Source organism: Hipposideros armiger, unplaced genomic scaffold (assembly GCF_001890085.2).
Source record: "Hipposideros armiger isolate ML-2016 unplaced genomic scaffold, ASM189008v1 scaffold_508, whole genome shotgun sequence".
Classification (NCBI taxonomy): domain Eukaryota; kingdom Metazoa; phylum Chordata; class Mammalia; order Chiroptera; family Hipposideridae; genus Hipposideros; species Hipposideros armiger.
This window is the reverse complement of record NW_017731858.1, coordinates 478,682-503,094: the sequence shown is the minus strand read 5'-3', so window position 1 is coordinate 503,094 and position 24,413 is coordinate 478,682. Positions and strand designations below refer to the sequence as shown.

The following is a 24,413-nucleotide window of genomic DNA, read 5'->3' as shown; positions in this document are numbered from 1 at the left end:
AAATAGGTTAATAACTACTTCACCAAAAGAGGGCTCAGGTTAAGGGAGACATGAATACAAGGAAAAGAGAATGGAATGTTTTTGATCTTAGAACTTGGAGCTCATCTAATGAACCATCGCGCCCTCCCCCTCTGGCAGATGTGTAAGAGATTTGTCTAAGATCACACAGCAGTCCACAGCTGATCAGGACCAGAACCCAGTTTTCCTGATTCCCAGTCCAGTGCTCAACCACATGTTAGTGCCCTATTTAGTAGTTCTCCTGCCATAAGAATCATCCCCAAAGAAGGTGGAGGCAGTAAATTTCCCAGTTCGCAACCATCCCCCAGTAAAGGATGTTAAAAGCCAAAACAGGGGGGCCGGCCGAGTGGCGCGATGGTTAAGAACTCGCTTGGGATGCCAGAGGGCCCCGGTTCGGATCCCACATATGAGGGCCAGTGACACTACCCTCTACAGCTAAGATGCTGAACAACAGCTCAACAGCTCGAGCTAACCTGGAGCTGGGCTGCCATGAGTCGCCGACGACGGCGTAGGCTGGAGCCCCTGTGGCAGTGGGTTGCCATGGGCTACCATGTGTAGCCAGCAGCCAGCGTGAGCAGCCAGCAGCCGCAGTGAGCGGCCGTCCAGAAGCCGGTGACTAATCTGCCTCGCCCGGGAAGAGTGCAATGATGGTGCCAACTTGGGCCAGTGAAGCAACGTCCTCCACAACTAGACTGAAGAACAAAAGGACAGCAACTTGTCTGTTCCCCTTCCCACAATTCCCCAGCACTGTTCCCATCCCCCCAATTCCCCAATAAAATCTTTAAAAAAAAAAAAAGCAAAAACAGGGAAGGGCAGCCAAAGACAGAGCCAAGGCATTACAATTATAAGGGCTGAGTGAGACATGCTTCTGAGTACTTTATGGACTCTGCTGCCTCGTTGTTTCTTTGTTTTGAGCTGAGTCATTCATACTCTGGGTCATTGGGTAGGGGGTCAGGAGGAGAAGTGAACAAAACATACCTTCCTGCTGGCAGAGGTGCAGAGCCAGACTATTAGTCGACCAGGAAAAAAATGGAGGTAATTGCAGATACATATGACAGCAGCAGAAAGCCCTGTCCAACCAGCATCACCTCCCACCCAAGGCCTGCCAGTTCACAGCAGCCGATCAGAAAGCGCATGTTCATGCGAACAGGATAGGCTGCCAGAGTGGAATCTACACAACAGCCCCTGTCCAGACGTCTGACTCAGAGGTGGTGACAAATAGGCTGGGCTGGTTCATCATCGCAGTGAACCCAGGAGACAAGCTGGCAGTGACTTCCTCGAGGCTTGAAGTCATTTCCTGTTTGGGACCCCAAGCTCTAAACTGCATGCCCACACAGCTCATGCTTTCTTTCCCGAAGAATCTCAGGAGGTTCCTGGGCCAATCAAAGATATGTGAGAAAAAAAGCCTATGGGCAGTTGAGGGAACTTCAGATGAAATCTGAAATGTGTCACTTCTAAGAGGCCCAAATCAGAGAATGAGTGAATTCATCATTCAAATCACTTTCTTCCTCAATGCCTGAATCACTCTCACAAAATGAGTGTTCATTTCAGCCCCCCAGGACTTCAAGTCCTTACTATAAAAAGATATATTGTCATTGGAGAAAATACCTCATAATTCTGGTTAGATGAGGTATGGCAGGGTTGGAAACAACTGGATTTGTACAGATAAGGGAATCTTATCCTTTAAACACCAAAACTTTTAAACAGTATTTTTGATGATATGAAATACACATGTATATATTATATGCTTCCCAGATTTCTTAACCCACTCAAATCTTCTTCCAGCCAATTCAGGGTAATCAGAAACAGCATCCTTTATCGTGTTATGCTATTTTGTTTTTCTGTCTCTTTTCAGGATGTCAGGCCTTCAGCAGGAACTTCCCCTGTCCGTTTGTCTGAGCTTCTTCCCCCAACCCCCACTCCAGTATCTCTTCCTGTTGCATCTAATCTTTATGGCAAGGAAACCAGATTAGAAAACTCTTGAGAGCTAGGTTATAAAGAAGGCACTAGAAAAGGCCTGGGGAATAAAGTCTGTGGCTTTAGTGCTATCTCTGTGTGTTTGAGGGAGTTTGCAGCTATTTCTTCCTTCCAGGTTTGGGGCAAATTTCCAGAGAACAGAAGGTGGCAGAAGTTTGGCCTGGGGTTAAGTGCTGTGCTACTGAATATCTATCTGCCTGGGATCAGTCCAGGCTTCAAAATCTCTTGTCCACACACAAACTCCCTGGCTCAGGCAGCTTCGAGTGATAGAAAATTGGGAAGAATAAGAATAAACAAAAGGCCATCCCAGGTTCTTTGTTCAGAGAATGGAGTGCTAACAAAGCAGAGGCAACACTGACTTGGGGAATCTGCTCTAATTGCTAACAGAGAAGCATATCTGCATTGTCCCCAGAGCTGTGAGACACTGAGGAAATTAAAAAGGTGATTTCTTGTGCTTAGGCAGATCCTTAGGGAAACCCAATGACATAAAATGTGCACTAATCAATTTTTAAGCACACAATAACTATCGTTAAATATAGGCATTATATCAGACAGCAGAAGTTACTTATCTTGTATTATATTATATAACTGCAATTTACCTCCCATGTCTCCATCTCCCCATACCCTGGTAACCACCATCCTATGGTCCACTTCTATACCTTTGGCTATTTTAGGTGCCTCATATTAGATGAATTATGCAGTTATTTGTCCTTCTGTGATTGACTTATTTCACTTAGTGTAATGTCTTCTAGGCCCATCCATATGCCCAAGCTCACCAAATTAAGTATATTAATTATTTGTGGTTTTTTGTATACCAATTACATCTCAGTGAAGGTGGGATGATATGATAACTAAGCCATGGGTTCTATCTTCAAGAAAAAAATATATATATATGTGTGTGTGTGTGTGTGCACTAATCAGAAGTAAGCTAAATAAGGTGAATTTTGAAGTTTCTTAACTGTAGCAATATTTGAGATCTTTGAGGTCTTTCTTTAAAACGGGAGAAAACCAATACAAGGAATTTACAGTGTAATAGCAATAGGCATCATGTGTTCAATATTTTTACAATTTAGAAACCACTTTCATAGTCATTGCTTCATTTGGTAAGCTGCAGAGAAGGCCATTTTCCCTCTCATCCTTAGCCATCACTTGTTACTTTAAGAAGCAACACTTGAAATTTTCCTATTGTCTGTAACATTATTGACAGCTAAATCCCCACTGTGTCTACATTCTCTGTAGGCAGGGATTACCAGGGGGTCCTACTGGAGAGCTGGGCCAGGCCCCATAGGCTTAGTTATGCACAAGATATAAAAGAGGGATTGCTTAGATACTGGGATCCCTGGCTTCTGGGGACTTCTAGCCCTCGAGTTCTGCCTCTGTGAAACCATTAACCTCCACACATGCAGAGTGGTCTGCCTCAGCCCTTCCTAGTATCATTTTTAGCCCAGGATGGAGGTAATAATGCAGAGTCTACCGCCCATCATTTTATTATTTTGGTTTGGACATCAAACAAATAATGGAAAAGTTCATCTCTAAACCTTATTTTACCATTTTTAAAATTGGAGAGGTAAAACTTTTCTCTACCTAGTTTCCAGATATTTGGAGATGCTAAATGAAGTACTACATGGAGTATTAGTTTTTAAAATGAATTACTTTGAAGTCCTTGAAATGATCACATAAGTCTGAAAGAGTCTAACTGGCTGAAAGTTAAATATCTTCTATCACTTAAAAGTTTTACGAGAAATTATACACAACATCTCCAACCAAAGATATAGAAAAGAGGGAAAAGCTTAGGATTTGATGTTGGGGAGGCGAAGAAAATGTAGTGAGGAAAGTGGCAATCAAGAGCAGAGATATGAAATAGGAAGATAATGTGGAGTGAATCCAAGATGGTGGAGTACATAAACTTTGTGTTTGCCTCCTCCCTTGACGACATTAAAATCACAACTAAATTATAGAAAAATCAACCTGGAGAATCATCTGACGTCTAGAGGAACAGAAGCCTAAACTAAGGAGACAAAGAAGAAGCCACATCGAGACTGGTAGGAGGGGCAGAGATGCAAAACAGGCTGGTCCCACACCTGCTGTGGTGGTTGAGAACTGGGAGGGACATCTCAGCCATGGAGGTTTCCTCCCGAGGAGCATGGGACCCCAGCCCCACACTGGGCTCCCCAGTCCAGAATACCAATGCGAGGAAGAGGAGCCCCCACAACTGTGAAACATAGTGGGGATTCTGACAGTCCGGGTGAGAGGGAAAGCTGTGGGAAACCCAGACATCATCCTCTTATAGTACCCACGCTCAGACCCACTCACTCACAGGCACTCCCCCTGGGCCTTGGTAGACAGACGGTTACTCGGGTAGAGTCAGAGACATAAAGGGAGAGATTGAGTTATGTGCTTTCAGGAAGAGGACTAGAAAGACAGTCACCATTTCCCCTGTGTAGAATCCTGCTCCTGTGCAGCTAGCAGGTGGGTGTCGTCTTTCCTGTGTGGAGTCCTCCCCCACATGGCCAAATCTGACCTGGTGTCTTTAGTTGCACTATCGTGGCTGCCTTGATGTCCTGAATCGATTCAAAACATTTACCTTTCATGTTCATTTTGTCTTTGAGGAAGAGCCAGAAGTTACACGGTGCCAGATCTGTTGAATAAGGTGGGTGAGGACACACCATAATGTTTTTATTTGACAGAAATTGCCATATACCAGAAGCGATGTGTGACATGGAGCGTTGTCATGATGGAGGATGAAGTAAAGACACTCACGGAATAGAACTTCCAGAACTGCTTCAGAAAGTGGCAAGAATGATGGGATAAGTGTGTTTGAAGCGAGGGGGAGTATTTTGAGGGGGATTAATGGCAATGTGTCTTTTATTGTAATTTTTTTTTAAATTTAAACATTCACTGTATTTTTCAATCACACCTCATATGATTTGACTTATATGTGGACTCTAAAGAACAAATCAAATGAACAATAAAACAAAACAGAAACAAACTCATAGATACAGAAAACTAACCATTGCCAGAGCAGAGGGGAATGGGGGGTGTGCAGAAAAGAGGAAAGGAATTAAGAAGTACAATCTTCCAGTTATAGGATAAGTCATGGAAATGTAATGTACAGTATAGGGAATATAGTCAATAATATCATAATAACTATAGTGACAGAAGGTTACTAGACTTATGGTGATCACTTAGTAAAATATATAAACTTCGGATCACTATGCTGTACACCCAAAACTAATATAATATTGTAGTATTATAGTATGTCAACTATAATTTAAAATAAAATTTAAAAAACAAAAAAGGTAAAGGAGAAAAAAAGAACACATTATAAAGGGCATAATATTTCTGTTTGTGAAATAAATTTAAATGGAAAACTCCAACCACAATGAATGCCATACCTGGGGTTTTAGAAACATTTTAACCATAATGAGTTTGGTAGTGATTCTGTAATGGGATGTGATATATACTTGGGTGAGTCTCATCCACATTCAAGATAGCAAGACCGGGCTGGCCGAGTGGCACGTTGTGTAAGAGTTGGCTTGGGACGCCAGCTCTGAGCAGCAGGGCCCCGGTTCGGATCCCACATTGGGGCCAGTGACGCTGTGCCCTCTACAGCTAAGATGGTGAACACCATCTCTACCTGGAATTGGGCAGCTGTGAGTCGCCGGCAAAGGCGTAGGCTGCAGCGGGGCTGCCATAAACTACTGTGTGTAGCCAGCAGCCAGCATGAGCTGCCGTCCAGTGGCCGGTGACTGATCTGCCTCACCTGGGAAGAGCACAATGATAATACTAACATGGGCCCGTGAAGCAACGTCCTCCACAACTAGACTGAAGAACAAAAGGACAGCAATTTGTCTGTTCCCCTTGCCCGATTCTCCAATGCTGTTCCCCTCCCTCAATTCCCCAATAAAATTTTTTTAAAAAAATAGCAAGACCCACACAGAATATAGCAATGAGGCCAAAGGAGGAAAAGCAAAAACATGAATCATGACCCCCTTTCAGATACAGCCCTTCCGGAACCCCTACTTCATTACATCTATTTCTGCCCCTCCCATTCTTCTAAGCCAACCAGCTAATCAGCCAACCAGCCACTCTGTGGATAACTTACTTACATCTGGTTTAGGACCTACCCTTCAGAAACGTGTGTATGTCAGAGGCAAGGAGGCTGAGCAGATTTCTTTGCACTCCTCGGGTTGATCTACACTGACTCTAGCCACTCCTTTCCTATGAAAGACCCTACAGGAAGTTAAGAGTAAATTATTTCATCACAAAGTGATCACCCCAAACTATGTTGTTTTGTACACCTGAAACTAATATAATATTGTATTTCAACAGTAAATGAAAAATATTTTTTAAACTAAAAAAAATGATAAAAAGTATATTTTCTTAGTTTGCACATGCCTGAAATTTAAAGGGAAAACAACAATGACAGCAGAAAATTGTTGCGAGGGCTGGGCAACCAAAGTCACCAGGTAGCATAATATACAAGGTCTGACAATTAAGTTCGTGAATTTGTTGCAACGACGTAGCCAAGCTTTTTTTGATATCAGAGGGATTATTTATTATGAATTTCTACCAACTGGGCAAAGAGCTCACCAAGTTTACTATTTGGAAGTGCTGAAAAGGCTGTGTGAAAAAGTTAGACAACCTGAACTTTTCACCAACAATTCATGGCTCTTGCATCACGACAATGCACCAGCTCACAAGGCACTGTCTGTGAGGGAGATTTTAGCCAGTAAACAACTGTATTGGAACACCCTCTCTCTACTCATCTGATCTGGTCCCCAATTACTTCTTTCTTTACCCTAAGATAAAGGAACTATTAACAGGAAGACATTTTGATGCTATTCAGGACATAAAGGGTAATACAATGACAGAACAGCTCTAGTGGCCATTCCAGAAAAATTGTTCCAAATTATTTTGAAGGATGGACTCGATGTTGGCATTGGTGCATAGCTTCCCAAGGGGAATATTTCGAAGGTGCCGTAGTGATTTTCAGCAATGAGGTATGCAGCACTTTTTCTAGGATGAGTTCACAAACTGAATTGTCAAACCTCGTGTGTATATATATATATATATATATATATATGTAAACACACAAACACATACACATACATACACGTCAGTATACTCTAGTGGTTATGGTTCATTTAAACACTATGAATCAGGTCAGGAGCAGCCAATCACTTTTTTTTTTCCTTTATTCTTCTTTTTTTTTTTAATTTATTTTTATTGTTAGTTTCAGGTGTACAGAACAATGCAATAGTTACCCTTTTCACCCTCACAAATTAACAACCCCCCTCCCCCATCCACTGCCCTCCCACCCCCGATATCATGCTTATCTATTACAATTCCATTGAATCCGTTCCCGCACTCTACTCCATGTCCCGAGGTTATATGTATATATAATTATAGTTGACATACAGTATTATTCAACATCAGTTTCAGAAATACAATGCGGTGGTCAGGCCTCTACATCAACAATGAAGTGGACTCCCCAAAAGGGCATTGATCCATCTGGCCCCCTAAGAAATGCTTACAACGTTATTGATTGTATTCCTCGGACTGTCTTTTTCTATCCCTGAGGCCATATTCAGCCAATCACTTTTTACCTCACGTTCCTTCTGGAAATTTCGTCTTCACTACTTCTAGTGAGAAATCCAGGAATGGCTTCACGGGTCATCCTTCTCCTGGGAGACCTCAAATATCGAGAACTTGGCTTTGGTAGGGGAGTAAGTTCCCTCTCTTAGTGATACTCTTAGACACTGGGAAATTCTGCTCACTCAATCTTGTCAGCACAGTCACCATATGGTGAACTAACCCTGAGGCATTAGGACCACTACAGACATGGACAGGCTGCCTCAACCTCCTGAGATAAACCTCATAAAGAATCAGCCTTTCTTATATCAGACACTCCACAGCTCCAGTTAGACCTAGAACCTGGGACTAGAGACAAAGGTGTTTGACCTGGGGTAATTTTATGCTCACATGAGTGTGGCTCTTGGAACAGAAGCAGAAGGGAGTAATGAAGAGGGAAAGGATAAGGACTGTAACTGACAAACAGGTGAGTACTGCCTGTTCTGTCCCCTCTCCTTAGATCAGCGGTTCTCAACCTGTGGGTCATGACCCCTTTGGGGGTCGAACGACCCTTTCACAGGGGTCGCCTAAGACCATCGGAAAACACATATTTTTGATGGTCTTATGAACCGAGACACCGCTCCTCTATCCGTCTCCAGGCGGGTCAGCCCACATGCAGATACGCCCACATATGAGTACCCGGCTTCAAGACAAAATGTCATTTATTTGTAATTAGAAATAAATATTTCACAATATATAATTACATATTGTTTTTGTGATTAATCACCATGTTTTAATTATGTTCAATTTGAAACAATGAAAATACATCCTGCATACCAGATATTTATATTACGATTCATAACAGTAGCAAAATTACAGTTATAGAGTAGCAACGAAAACAATTTTATGGTTGGGGGTCACCACGACATGAGGAACTGTATTCAGGGGTCACGGCATTAGGAAGGTTGAGAACCGCTGCTTTAGATAAAACAAGCACTATCAGACTAAAGAGGTGGTTTCGTGTTCACAGTTCAGTCCATTACAGAATTAGAAAAAAAGCATCACTCATACATTCCCTGAGAGCGGGGTAGGAAGTTAATGGTCAGTCGGTACCCAAGGAATGTAGCAAAGACTGTTAATAGCCATCAAATATACCAGGTATGCCTCTACATATCCCAGTATCCCTTGCATGGGGGCAAACTGATTAGTTCCTGCCAGTGAAATGTGTGCAGAAGTGATGTGTGTCACTTCTAAGATTAGGCAATTAAGACACGGGGCTTCCAAATATCATTTTCTTTGCCATGATGCCCTTGAAGGCCATGTGTTACAAATGACATTGCTACAAGATAGGAGAGGGCCAACCAGGCTGCATCAAACTTTATGTGAGCAACAAGTAAATCTTTGTTGTTTATTTGTTACTACATCAGAATCTAGCCTATCCTGATTAACATAGGAGCCAAAGCAGTGGTCTACCCATAAAGTTACAGACTTTAGTGCAAGAAATTAAGCTGGTCACACTCACAAACTCCAGGAAGATGATTGAACTTGACATTTCCCAAGACTTTCTTCAACAAAACATTGCCTCTGAAGGAGGATGGTTCATCCTAAAATAGTAACTTCAGGTGTAAAGGCCACCCTCTCCCAAAACACATGTCTTCAAAACATCATAAAGCATCATCTAAAATTCATTCAATAGCTCATGAAATCTCTTCTTAAGCACCTATCACCTCCTGCTACTTCCCATTTTACTAATATCACTAACTAACAAAAACGCTGGCTGATAGCCTTTATAAATAGAACTTACTCATAAATTCAGGTTCCCATAAAAACCAAACAAGAGAAAAATGAAAAGTAGACACAACTAAGTTTCCCTCTATCAAGACCATCTTAATTCCCTGAGGGCCCTGGATCAATCCAATTTTAAAGTTTGGAATAGGAAGAAGAAGATCTTCCCTCCTTCACTGTCTCTAAAATGTCTGGATCTCTCTCAGTGAGCCAGCATGACCAGAATAAGATAGGAGGCTCAACGCTTTAAAGCTTGAACCAAAAGGGCTGGGGACGATTTCGTCTTGGCACTCTTCACAAAGGAGGGAAGACCTCTTGGCTATTTTTCACTGTAACCACCTGAGGGCGCAAACTTTCAGAGCATCTGAGATTGTAAGAGTGAAATTCGATAGATCAATAATGTCATTAAACTTAGCTAGTTTGCAGTTTGATCCATCCTGATATTCAGCCATTTCCTCTTTGTTTCTCCTCCCACTGGTTAACTGAAGAACTCTGTTCCCTTTTTCAAGGCTACCCATACCTTGTTAGTTAATAAACATCCTAACCTGAAAAGAGCAGCTTCTCTAATCCTCAGGTGCCCAGACATTGGAACTCAAGATCACAACTCCCCAGCAGTTTTTCACAGATGGCTATGGACAATGAGATTTAAGATAACATTGAGGCAGACCAACATGAGGCCTCAGCAGACCCCAGGAGACGACTTCTCAACTATTAGCCCTGCGGTCTGCTTTCCTTTGTTCTTTCCCATTTACCTGCTTGCTTATAAAACCTCTTAAATCATTTTGGCTGGGAGAAGGTGGTTTTTTTAGACAAGAGTCTGCCATCTTCCCTAGCAGCCAGCATCTAGAACAAAGGATGCTTTTCTCCTCACCAACCCTTGTCACTCTAGTGTTTTGGACTCTTCAGGCGGTAAGGGGCACCAAACCTGAGTTAGGTAACAAACTCTGGCGAGCCAGCCAGGAAATGGATCCAACTGGGCCAAACCAACATGGTGAGTCTCACTCCCTCGCTCTCTCCCCTTGGGGTGGGAAGTAGGGGTAGCACTCCGGAATCAGGTCCGTGATCCTGGCTGCTTGTGGCTGACCGACCCCGGGGAGGGGATTTACCGGGAAATCCCCGCAGCTGCCAAGATCCTGTTTGACTTGGGGATTTTCCCAATTCTCACCCCCTTGGCATTGAGCATTTATAAATGCCTAAGTTGGTGAGAGAAAAAAGAAAGCTGTCTGGTTTTGGAAACTGCGGGTCTGTAAGTCTGGGCCTTGTCAGACAGGAGAGATCACCAGAAATCCTTTGTCTCCCGTTTGGGCATCAGTGCCATTTGGGGGCCTCATCTGAGGCCCATTTGTGGTATTGGTTTGGGTGGGAGACCAGGTTCTGACCCCCAGCTCCTCTTTGTTAAGGATTTGGTGTGAGTACTCATGTTTGGCTTAGGTTTGTCTATATGTAATTTGTTTGTTTGTTTGTCTGTGGTTTGTTTTACCCTCTTTTTCCTTTGTTTGTGTCTTAAGCAAAAATGCGAGGCACTGTATTTATACCTTCTGGGAGCCCTCTGGGTCATATATTGGCAAATTGGTCAACTTACGGTCATAAGCCAATAATAAAGAAAAGAATGATATGAAGAAGCATTTCTCTAAAAAGGACATACAGATGGCCAACAGGCATATGAAAAAATGTTCAACATCACTAATCATTAGGGAAATGCAAATAAAAACCACAATGAGATACCACAATGAGATACCACTTCACTCCGGTCAGAATGGCTATCATCAATAAATCAACAGACAAGTGCTGGCGAGGCTGTGGAGAAAAGGGAACCCTGCTGCACTGTTGGTGGGACTGCAGATTGGTGCAGCCATTATGGAAATCAGTATGGAGATATCTCAAAAAACTAGAAATGGAACTACTGTATGACCCAGCAATTCCACTCTTGGGTATCTATCCAGAGAAACCCAAGACGCTAATTTGAAAAAATATATGTACCCCTATATTTATTGCAGCACTATTCACAATAGCCAAGACTTGGAAACCACCGAAATGCCCATCAGTAGATGACTGGATTAAGAAACTGTGGTACATTTATACAATGGAGTATTACTCCGCTATAAAGAAGAATGAAATTGTACCATTTGGGACAATATGGATGGACTTAGAGACTATTACGTTAAGTGAAATAAGTCAGTCGGAGAAAGACAAATACCATATGATTTCATGTATATGTGGAATCTAAAAAACTGAATGAACGAGGAAAGTAAACAGAAGTCGTCTCAGAGCTATAGAGGAACAACTGATGGCTGTTAGTTGGGAGATGGTGGGATGAGGGAGAAGGGGAAGGGGATAGACAGCATAAATATGTAATTACAATATTGCCACAGGGACATGAAAGACTGTTCGAGGAATATAATTAATAATATTGTAAATATTTTGTAGGGTGTCAGGTGGTCACATGTCTTGCTAGGGAGACCGCATCATGGATGGGGAAGAGGCTTGATCACTGCACTGTACACCTGAAGCTGATGTTGTATAATATTGTATGTCAACTACAAGTGATATATATGTAGTCATGGGACGTGGAGTATAGTGTGGGAGTGGAGTCAAGGGAATTGTAATAGATATGTATGATATTGGAGGGAAGTGGGGTGGCGGATTGGGGGAGGGGGTTGTCACTTCGAGGGGTAAAAAGTATAACTATTGCACTGTGTTGTACAGCTGAAACGAATTCTAAAAAATGTGTATTTGGTAATAAAAAATAATTTAAAAAGAAAAGAAAAGAATGGTGTTTTATTGTAACACTGCTTGGCCCATGTACGTCCTAAATTCTAAAGAAAAGTGGCTCCTAAATGGGTCTTTAAATTACTATACTATCTTACAGTTAGAGTTGTTTTGCCAGAGATCAGGAAAATGGGGTAAAATTCCCTATGTACAAGCTTTTATAATGTTACATAATGGAGAATCTAGAGAGAAGGAGGCTAAGTTGATTGAAAGGGAAAGGTCAACAGCCCCTTGCCAGATAGCAAAGATTCTGGAAGAAAAGAAGAGGAGGCAAATTTACTCAATACTCTTAATCTTCCTGAAGGAGAGTTAGGAAATGTGGATACTAGAGACCAGACAAGGAGATCGCTAAAGAGAGATCAATGTGCCTACTGTAAGGGGGAAGGACCCTGGAAAAAGAATGTCCAAAGCCCGGCAAGGGTTACAGAGAAAAGATCAGAGATAAAAAGGAGGAGAGGAAATGCAGACAGATGCTCAGACAATATGCCAATTGGGATGATGAATGAGAAGTTCTTGGGGGCAGGGCTCCGCTCCAGTTTACACAGCCTATTGTTATTTCCCCACAGGAGTCTTGGGTACAATTATCAGTGGGGAATAAGTTGATTGACTTTTTAGTTGATACCAGGGCTACATACTCAATGTTAAATACTGTGGATGGAAAAGGGGCCACATATTAAACCTAACAAGCTCAGGAGACTGAAAATAACCAAAAAAGATGGTGTGAGCATAAAAAAAAATTTCATAACTAAGTGGGCCATGGCAGGAAGTCATATCTTTAGCCAAAAGTTTCCTTCATGAAGTTAATCTGTGCCTTCAAGTGGGCCTATTGTCTTTTTGCACCTAAAATCACATCCTTGGAATGTCAGTAATCCCTTTTTCCGGAGCAGGAAAGTACAGAATCCCTCATTATTATTCTTGTTCCTTGATTAACATCTCTAAGTGAACTATTAACTATCCTGTACCCACCTATGAAAGAAGTACCTGTCTCTCCAACTTTTATCCAATCCCAGAGATTTCCCCACTTTCCTTTCTCCCACCCCGTTAAATCTATCACCAATGGATTTCATGTAACCTTCCTCCTTTGAGTCTATGTATAAAATAAACTACAAACTGCTATTTTGTGAAGGATCTCAATCTATTGAGATTTTGCTTCCTGGCAATTTTCAGTTTGGCTCAAATAAACTCTCATAAGCGTTCTCTTAGGCTGGACATTTTTCATCAACAATACTAAACTAACAAAAAGTCCTGCCACTGTCTCGATGGTGGAAGTGACAGGACAATTACAACAAAAAGCCTTCCTCCAGCTTTTAGAATGCAAAATGGGAGATTTAAAAATGACCCACCGTTTTCTTTATGTGCCGAATGCCCGATCCCTTTGTTACCGGAGAGTGGGCTCCTCTCGGCGCGGTATCCAGATTCTTGGCATCTTGAGCAAAGAGTTGAACGAGATACCAAGGTAAAACAGTAAAAGAGCAGTTTATTACAAGAGATAGTATATTTCAAAGAAGTAGAAGCGGGCCCAAAAAATAGAGAATGGCTCAAGGGCCCATTATTTGAAGAGAAAAAGTACACTCCAAAGAGTTTGGAGCCGGTTGCACGCAAAGGCAAGGCTCAAAACGCTTAAAAAAAGGGGGGCTGACTGCCCAGGACTAGGAGTTTTTATCCCTTTTTCTGTAGAATGGGCTGTCCCTCTACACCTGTGATTGACAATAGGTTATTATCTTATCTTTTTAGACTGCACCTGTGCGAGTGACTGTTCTGAACTAGTTGGGTATTTTGTACCCATTTGTTTCCCTGCAGGGGTAGATAATTTCGATGAAAAAGGGGAAGTTTTGGGTGGAGAGGGGTGGTCTCCTGGACAGTCGCATTCTGTGGGAGGTATAGGAATGTGGAGACCCAATGCCTTCCCTTAACTGCTTGCCTTGTTTTCTCCCCTTGAGAGACATGATCCCCATAAAATCTCTATGGGAAATTGAGGGACAGGAGGTCTTTTCTCCTGTATCTGCTTCCTGCTGGGCAGGGGTGTAGAGCTGTCCCTGCCTATTGGGGGATTCACGGAACTCTCACCCTAGCTGATCTCAGATGAGAGGAAGGGGTCTCGAATCTGCCTGGAAGACCATGTTGGCTTCTTTGGTTTTTATTTTGTTGGGGTATCATCTGTATCCCCAAGGCTCCTGAGTGAGGAAAAAAATAAATTTTCATTAATAAATCCGTTAGCTCTTATGAAGCCAGTGGCCATTCATCCGGTCACTCAGGTGGCCTCAATTGTCCAGAAACTGGGTCCAGAATGGATTGGGAGGAACTTTAGGCATCAAAGATTACAATCAACAAGTATACTGGCCTGGGGAAATGTTAAAACCTATTTAGACTCTGGGATGGAATTCTCCAAGAGTTAGGTCTGGAGTGGCTTGGGAGATATTGGGAAGTCACAGGCTTTTAAGTATTTATCTGAATCAGGGGTAGGCGATTTCTATGAACAATCTATTGTTTAGGATTAAGAAACTGATTTACAAAACAATCAAGCAGGGGGATAGGAAAATTCTATGATTCAGACTATGAGCAATCTTTAGCCTAGGATTCAGAAACTGATTAGAAGAGTAATCAACGCCAGGAGCTAAGGAACTAAGAAATTAGGGAGAAGGAGACTTAACATTTCTATAGGAAAGAAAACTTAAAAGTTTCTCATTGGGGGAGAGGGGAGCGCTACTCAGTTGGCCCATAACGCCTTTACTGGGTAGAGACCGTATGTGTAAGCTTTTAGGATGTCATAAACTCAGCCTTGCCCCAGAGCTATGTGAACTACTCCAGCTTGAGGTCAGGACCGCCTGAATATACTGAGGGACATGTATCCATCCTCTTTATTGATAGCATGCTAATGAGACTGAAGAAACTAACACATTGAAGGTGTTGGTAGGGCAATGTGCTTTGTGGGGTGGAAGACAAACCACTTCGATCCAGGGCTTGCTCTATCACTAAAATTTTACAAGTCGCATGGTCAAGGCTGTGTTTGGGTAGTTCATGTAAAGTAAAAGATAAATGATTAGGGCCGGCCAAGTTTCTCAGTTGGTTAAGAGCTCGCTCAAGAGTGTGAGCCCTGAGCAACAGCGGTTCAATTCCCAGCCCGAGCTGAGCTGCCACTGAGCTGCCTACAGATGGCAGGATGGCTCAGCTAAAAAAATAAAAAATAAATTAGAAAAAAAAAGAAATGATTGCACCTCACTCCATGAAAAAGAAAGCATAATGCCTGGTCGGCCTGTGTAGGTTTAGAAACAGCATGATGGCTGGAAAAACCAAAAAAGTTTGGAATGGGTATGGATTACACACCAAACTCTATATTCAGAAACTTGGCAAAAGTGGAGGTCTTACAAGTTTCCTTTTTTTCTAACTCTCAATAACTTTCAAGACCTTGCAGATAACCTGAAATGTAAACAAAATGGCAGCTGCCACTGCCTGAGGCCAAGGTAATTGAAGAAAAAAAAAGTGGCATTTTTTAAAAAGCTGCTAGTCAGTCTCTCAAGCCGGATCTCCACCCTTTTGTTCCAGCCTGTTTGAAAATTGTAGGAGGCAATTGTAAGATCTCAGGTCATATCTGCAGTTGTTAATAGTTCTCTTTATATGTGTGTGATCTCTGATAGCTGTACTTGTCTGTGTTTTACATATATAATGTAATGTTTTTGCCTCCGGATGGTATTACCAGTTTATGATATTTGATTGGCTTAAAATAAAAGATTGAGTGTTTATATAAATTAGAAATAAATAATAAAATCTAACTCAAGTACTTTTGGGGATCACATGATCTAAGAAAATATTTGCTACTAAGGCTGGTTTAACTTTTGTTTAAATAAGCATGTGTTTTAAGGTTGCTAACATCAAATATGGCATCTTTTGTTTTACCTGAGTTTGCAAAAATAAATTTATGTTATCTGTTACAAAGTTTGTCAAGAAGATAGCTTGGGTAATAATTAACTTCAAATCTCACAGAGTTAAAAATTAAATGTTAACTAAAATAAATAAGGTTTTAAATGAAACTTTTCAGCAATAATTATATAGTATGGATGTTTGGATATAGTTTCTCAACATCTATTGGTAACTTAAGATCTTAGTTTTACTAAGTTGTGTTAAATGATAAAAGTTATTAACTATGTAGGTATTTCAAAATAATAAGTGTTGAAATATTAATAGATAGGTCTGAGTTCATCTACTTTTGGTTTCTTATCACAATAAAGCGAAAAGATAAATTAAGATCTGTTAATAAATATTGGATTGTTGGAAAAGTCATGACGTATTTTTTCCATGTTTTTCGTTGCAAAAATGCGTCATGACTTTTCTGACAACCCAATATATCTTATCTTTTATTACAAAAGCCTATGCTTTTGAAGTTTGCAAAATATGTTCCTGGATTTGTCAGTGGAAGTGCTAATTGTTTGCTTTTGGTTGTCAGTTAAAAATTAAGGCTATAAAGGTTATGACTGTAGTTAATATAAAAGGAAATGATATGTGTTTTCAGGGAAGGTATAAGGTATGGAAATACATTTGGAAAGAACTAAAGGAAAGTGCATAGTTTGTCCTAAGGATGGTTATTTCTGAATGAATGAAAAGAGGCAAACTAAGAGGGACTGGGAAAGTTGTAAAAGGTGTGTGAAAGAAAATCTTTTTAAAATGTTATGTGTGGTTAAGCTAAATGTGATTAAATAAATTTAAATACCAAAAGTAAGCTGGTGTACTGTACATCTGAAGCTGCCATTGAATAATATTGTATGTCAACTATAATTTAATACATATATAGTCATGGGATGTGGAGTATAGCGTGGGAATGGAGTCAACAGAATTGTAATAGATATGTATGATATCAGGGGTGGGGGGCAGTAGATGGGGGGAGGGAGGTTGTCACTTTGTGAGGGGTGAAAAGGATACCTATTGTATTGTTTTGTACACCTGAAAATAATAATTATAATAATAATAATAAAGTAAGCTGGTAGGCCGGCCAAGTGGCTCAATTGGTTAAGAGCGCAAGCTCTGAACAACAGGGTTGCCGGTTCAATTCCCACAAGGGCCAGTGAGCTGCGCCTGAGCTGAGCTGCCGCTGAGCTGCAAATAGGTGGCAGGATGGCTCAGCTGGTGAGAGCACACACTCTTAACAACAGTGTTGCCGGTTTGACTCTTGCATGGGTTGTTGGGCTACTCCACCCCACCCCCCTACCCCACAACTAAGATTGAACAAAGCACCTTGAGCTGAGCTGCAGCGAGCTGCTGACAGGCAGCTGGATGGCGACTGGACTTGGAGCTGAGCTAGCTGCGCCCTCCACAGCTAAGATTGAAGGACAGCAAATTGGCTGTTCACCTTCCTCAATTCCCCAACACTGTTCCCCTTCCCCAATTCCCCAATAAAAAAAAATCTTTAAAAAAAAAAAGTAAGCTGGTGCAAAATTAGTTACGTTTTCTCTCTCTACTAAGACAAAGGTTTGCTACTGATATTATGAAAAAGTTTTCCACGTGAAAAGCAAATATTACGTGTCATCAAAATCATTTTATGTTTTATATTGTCTTAATTAGGTCTTTAGTTACTCAAGAGAACTAAATCTAAAAACTGTTTTGCTAATAATTATGTAAACTTCTGTATTTTAGGACTACTGGACTTCGTATGCCCTCCTCAGCATCAGAGTATAGACCAGTGTAAGGAAGCTTGGCCTGATGTTTTTGCTAAACTGGCAAGCATTATTATGGTCCTCGCACACTGTTACCACCCTAATAAAGAGGCTAAGATATTAAAGAAGGCCAGGGAATTTGTTCAAATGACGGTAACAACGAGACAGGGAAACTAGAGAAAGAAAGGAACAGTGAGACTGGAGACGAAGCCAGAGACAGGCCAGATATTTGGCTACATTTAATAAACAGGCCAAGTCTAGGGCCACCTCAGGGTCACCCAGGCAGCCCCAGAAGAGAGGATACTCCAGATAAAGGAGCCTACTCTGGATGTGGAAGCCCATATCACTGGAGAGTCCTGATCCTCCAAAGCAGTCGTGCCTGCTATATAAACTAAAAGGGCACTGGAGGGCCGGCTGAGTGGCGTGATGGTTAAGAACTGGCTTGGGACGCCAGAGGGCCCCGGTTCGGATCCCACATATGAGGGCCAGTGACACTGCCCTCCACAGCTAAGATGCTGAACAACAGCTCAACCTGGAGCTGGGCTGCCGTGAGTCGCTGGCGATGGCGTAGGCTGCAGCCCCTGTGGCAGTGGGTTGCCATGGGCTACCGTGTGTAGCCAGCAGCCAGCGTGAGCGGCCAGCAGCCGCAGTGAGCGGCCGTCCAGAAGCCGCCGACTGATCTGCCTCGCCAGGGAAGAGCGCAATGATGGTGCCAACTTGGGCCAGTGAAGCAACGTCCTCCACAACTAGACTGAAGAACAAAACGACAGCAACTTGTCTGTTCCCCTTCCCCCAATTCCCCAGCACTGTTCCCATCTCCCCAATTCCCCAATAAAAAATAAAAAATAAAAAAAAAGATATTAAAAGGGCACTGGAGGAGGGATTACTCCTTGTTCTGAAGGGAGCGGGGACCAACTCCCTCCCCACAAATGGCTGTGATCACTGTTGGGCCTGAAGTGCCCAGTGACTCCTGAGAAGAAAGAGGCCAGGCTCATCACAGGAGAACTTCGGGTGACCCTTGACGTGGCAGGTAAGCCTGTTAATTTCCTGATTAATATAGGAGCCATGTATTCTGTCTTAACTGCTCACTCTAGACCTATTTCCTCTGAAGCCCACTTGGTTGTAAAGATAAATAGAGCTCCCAGATTTGGACCCATTGTAGTCAGCCTTACTATTTGCTTATACCTTAGAGGAAATGTAAAATAAGCAAATCAGACGTTAAGAAGACTCTCAAAAAGTTGTATTAAGAGACCTCTAAGCCCTGGCTCTAATTGCTGCCTATTGCTCTGTATTCTGACCTCAATTCTGTTATTTCCTATGTTATTAACTTAGGAGAGGTTCAACAGTCACTCAGAAAATTTAGGGGACCAGCACCTCACCCAGGTTAACCCCTCTATACATTGTAGCCCGGGAAAGCCTGGGGACCAAGTAGCCTAGAGGGGGAGGGGTCCAGATAGCTCTTAAATGGAAGGGACCCTCTGCAGTTTTTCCGAACGCCCCAGCTGTTGTTGGGCTTCAGAGGGTCAGTGGCTGGGTCCACGTCCCTCCAATCAAACCTGTTTCATTTAAGTCCCCACAAGACTTCCCCAGGAGAAAGACTGTCATCCCTGTTCCTATGAGCCAATCAAAGACCTTAAGCTCTGCTTCAAACAGACAAACAAGTCAACCTCCCCAGGCTGATAACTGCTGGAGCTGCACATTATGCCTTTCTCTGGGGCCTTATTTTGGATCGAGTCTCCCTCTTGACTTGTGCCCCGACCTGGGATGCCCATTGAATGTATCACTAAGATTTTTTAGTCCCTTTAGCTCTCTACTTCCCCAGGCTCTTCCAGAGGGAGTGAGAAAGTAACTTTAGTGTCAGTTTTCTTGTACTGCTAATCTTTGGCCCTTATCTTTTAGTCTCATTATCAGGGTTGTGTCATTAAGGCACAGCAGCTTCATCTACACATGGCCATCCGCTGGGATTCCAACTCCTCCCTCCTGAGAATGACAAGCCATGCCAGCAGCCGCTTGACCAAGCGGCCTGGGATTTTGTTTCTCTTGCAGTTCCTCCATAGCCCCCTCCCCGCTGTAACTGAATAGCAAAGAACTCTGGTGCCCATAGGCAGGGACTACGCCCACTTTCAGCAGGAAGTTGCAAGAGCGGTCATCGTCCCTTACCCTTATTATCGCCCCCCCCCAATATGTAATCAATCCTCAGATACTACTTTGATTTTATAGAAATAGAATGAACATATGACAGGGGAATATAAGGGTAAAATTTGGTAGATCAATAATGTAATTAAACTTAGCTAGTTTGCTGTTTAACCCATCCTGATATTCAGCCATTTCCTCTCTTTCTCCTCCCACTGGTTAACTGAAGAACTCTGTCTGTTCCCTTTCTCAAGGCTACCCATACCTTTTTAATTAACAAACATCTTAACCTGAAAAGAGCAGTTTCTTTAATCTTCAGGTGCCAGGGACCCATAATCACAAGTAAGATTTAAGATAACATTGAGGCAGCCCTGAGGCCTCAGAAGACCCCAGGCGATGACTTCTCAACTACAATATTAGCCCTGAGGTCTGCTTTCCTTTGTTCTTTCCCATTTACCCGCCTGCCTATAAAACCTCTTAATCATTTTGGCTGGGGGAAGGTGGTTTTTTTAGACAAGAGTCTGCCATCTTCCCTAGCTGTTGGCATCTATTAGAATAAAGGACGCTTTTCTCCTCACCAACCCTTGTCACTCTAGTTTTTTGTACTCTTCAGGCAGCAAGCGGCACTGAACCTGAGTCCAGTAACAAGATGATTGGGATATAGGGACCCCCATATATGACTGCTTATTACAGATGACCAAAATATGTATTTAAAAACATTTCTTTCAAAAGCAGGTCCATTATCAGTATAAGTCTGAGAAACTATACACACACACACACACACACACACACACACACTTTCCTTGGGCTAGGACTTGATGGAAATTTTGATGTATTCAACCCCTAATGAGAAGGCCTATCTGCTGGTTAGAGGCTATATAAAAGCCATGGCCTGGGCCCTTTATACAAGCTTGACCCTTATTTTGTAGCTAGAATCAGATTCTGTTGGGAGGAGATGGTCAGACATGTCCTGACTCTCTCACCCAGAAGGCTTCTTCTGATCATTGCCCAATGCTCCTGTTATACAACATGCAAAATAAATAATCAACCTTAAAAGTTGGTAGCCAAAGCTCTACTCGAATAATAAGCCCCTTTGCAAGCTGCTTATCACCTGCCAAAATCAGCTCCAGAGGAAAACCAGGAACTCTATATTGTTCCCATTAAACACTTGGGAGAGACTGACAAGCTTCAGTGGCTTTACTGGTTTTCTAAGAGACAGAAGACAAAGGTTTTCATTTGCTCACACCCTGCCCTTGATCTCAATATTTTAAATATATTAGGTTGGTGCAAACGTAATTGCAGTTTTTGCATTGTTGAAATTTGCCTTTGATATTGGAATACACTCTTAAATAAATGTGGTTATATTATACATCACTTTAATGTGCATTTCTTGTTTAATGTTTTTTTGCTAATGACTTATTACTTGCTGTTTATTTTATATGTATTTTAGACTATGGTAATGATATTAGACAAAAAGTAAATTCAAGCAATTTTCTTATTCGAGTTCAAAATGGGTCGTAAAGCGGCAGAGACAATTCACAACATCAACAACGCATTTGGCCCAGAAACTGCTAACGAACTTACAGTGCAGTGGTGGTTCAAGAAGTATTGCAAAGGAAATGAGAGCCTTGAAGATGAGGAGCATATTGTCCTGCCATTGGAAGTTGACAACGACCAATTGAGAACAATCATCGAAGCTGATTCTCTTACAACTACACGAGAAGATGCCGAAGAAATCAACATCGACCACTCTGTGGTCATTTGGCATTTGAAGCAAATTGGAAAGGTGAAAAAAGCTCAATAAATGGGTGCCTCATGAGCTGACAGCAAATAAAAAAAATCATCATTTTGAAGTGTCATCTTCTCTTATTCTATGCAACAACAATGAACCATTTCTCAATCGAATTGTGATGTGTGACGAAAAGTGGATTTTATACTATAACCGGTGATTACCAGCTCAGTGTTTGGACCTAGAAGAAGCTCCAAAGCCAAACTTGCACCAAGAAAAGGACATGGTCACTGTTTGGTGGCCTGTGCTGCCGGTCTGATCCACTGTAGCTTTCTGAATCCTGGCAAAACCATTACATCTGAGAAGTATGCTCAGCAAACAAATGAGATGCACCAAAAATTGCAATGCCGACAGCCAGCATTGATCAACAGAAAGGGCGCAGTTCTTCATGACAATGCCCTACCACGCGTTGCACACCAATGCTTCAAAAGTTGAATGAATTGGGCTACAAAGTTTTGCCTCGTCCACCATATTCACCTGACCTCTCACCAATTAATTAGCACCTCAAGCATCTCAACAACTTTTCACAGGGAAAACACTTCCACAGACAGCAGGATGCAGAAAATGCTTTCCAAGAGTTTGTCGAATCCTGAAGCACAGATTTTTATGCTACAGGAATAAATGAACTTATTCCTCGTTGGGAAAAATGCGTTGATTGTAATGGTTCCTATTTTGATTAATAAAGATGTGTTTGATGATTTTTATAGTTATAATGATTTAAAATTCATGATCTGAAATTACAATTATATTTGCACCAAACTAATAGCTCCAGTCCCACCACCTCAGTGTTCTCTATTAAAAGTGTGAGCTAGAGGGCTGGCTGCGTGGTGCATTGGTTAAGAGTTGGCTTGGGATGCCAGCTCTGAACAGCAGGACCCTGGTTCGGATCCCACATGAGGGCCAGTGATGCTGGGCCCTCTACCGCTAAGATGGTGAACAACAGCTTGACCTGGAGCTGGGCTGCCGTGAGTTGCCAGCAATGGCTGGGCTGCAGTGGGCTGCCGTAAGCTATTGCAAGTGGCCAGCTGCCAGCGTGAGCTGCCATGAGCCGCCGTGAGTGGCCGTCCGATGACTGGTGACCGATCTGTCTCAGCTGGGAAGAGTGCAATGATCACAATACCAACATGGGCCAGTGAAGCGACATCCTCCACAACTGGACTGAAGAACAAAAGGACAGCAACTTATTTGTTCCCTTTCCCTGATTCCCCAATGCTGTTCCCTCCTCCAATTCCCCAATAAAATCTTTAAAACAAACAAACAAACAAATTCATTTCTGATGAACCACAAAAGAGATTCTGGTATCAATTTGACATTATTTTCCCAGGACCCTTAACTCACAGATGCAAAGCTCAGGATTTACATCTTCTATAAAAACCTTACTACCCTCCTTTTTTTCCCTCATTGACCCCTCCTGTAAAATTGGTCCCTTCCTTCGCTAGGCTCTATACATATTGACTTTTCACACTTCTTTCCTTCACTTGCTTATAGGTTTTTTTTAGAGCAGGAAACAAGTCTTATTCATCTCTGCACCTATGTTAGGCAATAAGCCTAGCATAGTCCCTGGGACATTGTAGATGTTCATTAAATCATTTAATTAACATAAGGTTAATATTGTTCAGTAACTCTGTGCTTAACTTCCTATATGTTTTCTTTTTTTTTTTAAAGATTTTTTTATTGGGGAATTGGGGGGATGGGAACAGTGCTGGGGAGTTGGGGGAAGGGGAACAGACAAGTTGCTGTCGTTTTGTTCTTCAATCTAGTTGTGGAGGACGTTGCTTCACTGGCCCAAGTTGGCACCATCATTGCGCTCTTCTCTGGAGAGGCAGATCAGTCGCCAGCTTCTGGACGGCTGCTCACTGCGGCTGCTGGCCGCTCACGCTGGCTGCTGGCCACACACGGTAGCCCATGGCAATCCACTGCCACAGGGACTGCAGCCCACGCCGTCGCCGGCGACTCATGGCAGCCCAGCTCCAGGTTGAGCTGTTGTTCAGCATCTCAGCTGCGGAGGGCAGTGTCACTGGCCCTCATATGTGGGATCCGAACCGGGGCCCTCTGGCATCCCAAGCGAGTTCTTAACCATCGCGCCACTCGGCCGGCCCTCCTATATGTTTTCTCATTTTCCAGATGAAGAAGCTGAGGCACTGAGAGGTTAATAAGCTAATAAGTGGCAAACCAATGATACAAACTAGGCAACCAGGCTCTAGAATCTTCTTTCTTAACTACTACATGGAGTGGTACATAGGAATAAATAAGTGATCTGATAAAAGAGCTACACACATATGAAACCATCAAACATGAACTTAAATTGATTTAGAAACCTGACTTAGTCACACAAAAATGTTTTAAGCACTTAGTATTATGCACCAAGCCCAGTGTGAATAATTAGTGGTACAAAGATAAAGGTATGGTTTTATTCCTCAAGGAGAAAAGAGAAATATAGCAGAAGCTTATTGAGCACTTTACAAAATCCCTAGGAGGGCAGAACTATTATTATTGAATTGAGATGAGACAAATAAGAAACTGAGGCCCAAGGAAGCTAAGCAACCACCATTTCAACCCAAGCAGCCTAGCTCCAGAGCCCCTGCTCTTATCCACTACACTCTACTGCCTCTTCTATTTACAACCATATACAAATCTAATACAATGTAATATGTGTTAGAAGAAAGAAAGAGAAAACATGCTTTGGATACAGAGAAGAAAATGAATAATTTTGCCTGGGGAGG

The 24,413-nt window shown here is 42.3% G+C and overlaps 1 long non-coding RNA gene across 1 annotated transcript in view; it reads right to left on the bottom strand.

The window, feature by feature from the left end:
- The window catches only part of LOC109396209 (uncharacterized), an 81,098-nt gene extending 67,553 nt beyond the window's left edge, over nucleotides 1-13,545 (bottom strand). The window contains exon 1 of the long non-coding RNA XR_002126811.1: nucleotides 13,467-13,545. This is a non-coding gene — a long non-coding RNA (uncharacterized LOC109396209). The remainder of the gene's footprint in view (nucleotides 1-13,466) is intronic.
- Nucleotides 13,546-24,413: the final 10,868 nt, after the last annotated feature.